The sequence below is a fragment of the Octodon degus genome, unplaced genomic scaffold, assembly GCF_000260255.1.
Source record: "Octodon degus isolate 3935 unplaced genomic scaffold, OctDeg1.0 scaffold00166, whole genome shotgun sequence".
Lineage (NCBI taxonomy): Eukaryota > Metazoa > Chordata > Mammalia > Rodentia > Octodontidae > Octodon > Octodon degus.
This window is the reverse complement of record NW_004524742.1, coordinates 3,196,457-3,199,567: the sequence shown is the minus strand read 5'-3', so window position 1 is coordinate 3,199,567 and position 3,111 is coordinate 3,196,457.

Below are 3,111 nucleotides of genomic sequence, written 5' to 3'. Positions count from 1 at the left end.
TTTATAATTTTATATATATAATAGTGTAAAATGTCCATAACTTTTCTAGTTCATGTTAACTTTTTATATGGGAAACTTATTTATATGGATCAAATCTTGTTCAAAGAAGAAAGATACAAGTATAAAAGCAAATATTCCTTAATTGTTATGCCTCCATTTCCCCAAAAATTAGTGTGGTATGTTTCTTGAATGCTTTATATAACAAGGAAAAAGATTTCATAAGAATTAGATTCAATTTGACCACAATTACACTTAAATTTTTCTTTTTTCTACAAAAGTTAATGCCAATCTTCCACTTCAGAATTATCAAAGTTTTGATCAAAATAGCATTGAATGTTTTTGTTCTGACCAAGCTCAGCATTTTAATATCTTTTTTATGTTGTCTAAAGGCTGTGCATAAATCATAATGGACTCTGATTGTTAGATCTCTTTTTTGGAAAGGCAGATCTACAAGTATCACTTGAAATATGAAAATGTTTATTACTTTTAATTTTATTTAATGTCAATAAAGAAAATTTTCAGTTAGTTCCTGCATTCCCAGTAGTGTTGCTGAACTTATCCTGAGACTCAGTGGATAGAAACCAAGCAATAGTCATGTTCAGTGACCTTTTAAAATTTTTATTTGTAATTGACATATAATAATTGCAAACATTGGAATGCCTTTTAGATAGAACATCACTTTAGCACTAAAATGCACAGCACACATGACAATTGTGCATTCATTCATTCAACTTATTTTTTAAAAGCTAGGTATTGAGAACACAGAAATATTACACAGGACTATATCTGAATTCCCACAACATCAATATGGTGTGCAAGGTATTCTGGGAGCAGATGGGCAGAGTATCTGCCTCTGCTGGGGGCTGGCGACAGGGACTACTTAGTGATCAAATATTTGACTTCAGATAGGCAGTTTATAAGTGGAACATGAAAAGCAGTCACTCTAATATTGATAATTATTGTTGAGATAAATATTGATACTATTCTGTACTGAATGATGCAATTTGTAGTCCATCTAGAAAAATAAACAAACATATGCTATATGTTATAGTGATCAGAAAATGCAAAACAACTGTATCTTTTTTTACTATGTAGTAAAATAATTGCAAATCAAATCAAATCTAGCCTATAATGAGAATCAAATAAGGTATTTAATTCTATAGTGCTTTGAAAAGATAAAGCAAAATGAAAATGTAAGAAATCATTACCATGAAAGGAGTACACTTTCAACCCAGTCTCAGAAAACCAAAATACTTCCTTTTGATAGCCTTAAATTGCATTTTTCAGAATGTGTCTCTTTTTCTTGAAGGCATCCACAGTCTTCCACACGATGCCTAAGTGTAGCCAGACTGAACTGACATTCTTTAGGCATTTCTTCAAAGAAAAGAATAAGCTCTGACAGATTCTTTGCACAGGGGGAAAAGGCATGGAAGGACAAGGTCTGGTGTGAATCTTAACATTGCTCTCTCCATCTGCAAAATCTCCCCCCACCGCTACTCTATAATAATAGCTTCTGAAGGTGTTAGCACCCAGCAAGACGTGTCTCTGTCTTTACACAAAATTTCATAGCTTTTGCTTTTCAATTGAGACTAATCTATTGTCTTTTAAGCCACACACCCTTATTAATATGTTAAGAGTTCAGTTGAGAAATACAAATTTTTATTGCTTGACAGGTAAAATATGAAGCAAATGCAAAAAAAATGCAAATTGGAAAGTTTAAAAAGTGTCTTTTATCTTGATTCATATGACAATCATGTCATTAGCAGTCTTTTGAACTAACATTAAAGTGCATGACTCAATGTAACAAAACAACAATAAATTGCCTCATTAAAGTTGAAATGTGTAGAGAACTCCTGCCATAGTCAAACATTTTAGTTTAGTTTAAGCTGGTTGACTGGATACAAGTACCCAGGATACATGTAGGAATATGTTTGTGTAAAAGCACATGTGATTACACATGCAGGCCAAAAATAACTTCTACATAAGAAGTAATCAGTGAGGACTGAGTTAGCTCAGTAGTGTTTGCTACTGCATCAGCTACGTAGCTATTCAGATGTTCAGTGGAGATGCTCATCAAATACTGTGGACCACGGCCTTGCAAATATAACGCTGTCACAGTCTGAACCAGTGCTTATAATAGGCAATCAGATGCATTATAGATAAACAAGAAAGTCATAGAAGCAGGAAGAAGAAAGTAATGCACTGTTGGATTAAGTATTAGAGTGACTTTTATTAGCTTTTTAGATAGATCTAATAAAGATCATTTAAAATATATAAAATAAGGCTGCCATTGACTGATAGAAAATCAGGAATTAATCTCTAGGTCATTTTGGTTCTAGATGAATTAGAGTTAGCACCATCAATTAAAATAAAATAAATTTGAAACTATACCAGTGAGAATACCTTCAATAATGATTAGTAAATATTATTCCTGTTTGATATTAAATATCCAAAAGAAGGTAGACCAGGCTATATTTATTAACTATGATTTTAGTTAGCAGTATTATGTAGATATAACTTAGGAATTTAAAAGGTATTTATTTAAGCAATAAACAATCAATTATTTCTAATGGTTCTCTATTGTCCTTCCTAGCTCTGTTTTTACATTACAATAGGTACTACACTCAGAGTTTTATCATTATGTACATCTAAATTACCAATAAACTTAATAAAAAAGAAAAGAAAGATATGGCTTATGCATTAGAGGAATATATATATATATATATATATATGCCTATTTACATAAAATGATTGAGAAATAATTTAATGCAAAATTGGATGAAACTACTAATAAATATTACAGAAATCCAGGAGAACTTATAATCATTGTAAGAAACAATAGAAGATTTTGATGAAGAGGCCAGTCATAAACTGGTTTTCAAAAAGCATCAAAGAGTTAAATACATGAGGGGTGAGATTAAATATATGAACGGCATGATTCAGCAGGTAGAAACACACCTAGACCATACAAAATACTGTGAAAAACAAAACCAAGAAGAGAAATATTGGGCTGCAGGGGTCTCTTCCAAGGAGCCTTGTGAACTCTGGCGAGCAGATGAAGAAGAGCTGCTCAGTAGTCGAGTATGATTTCTTGACTTGAACAGAGTCATG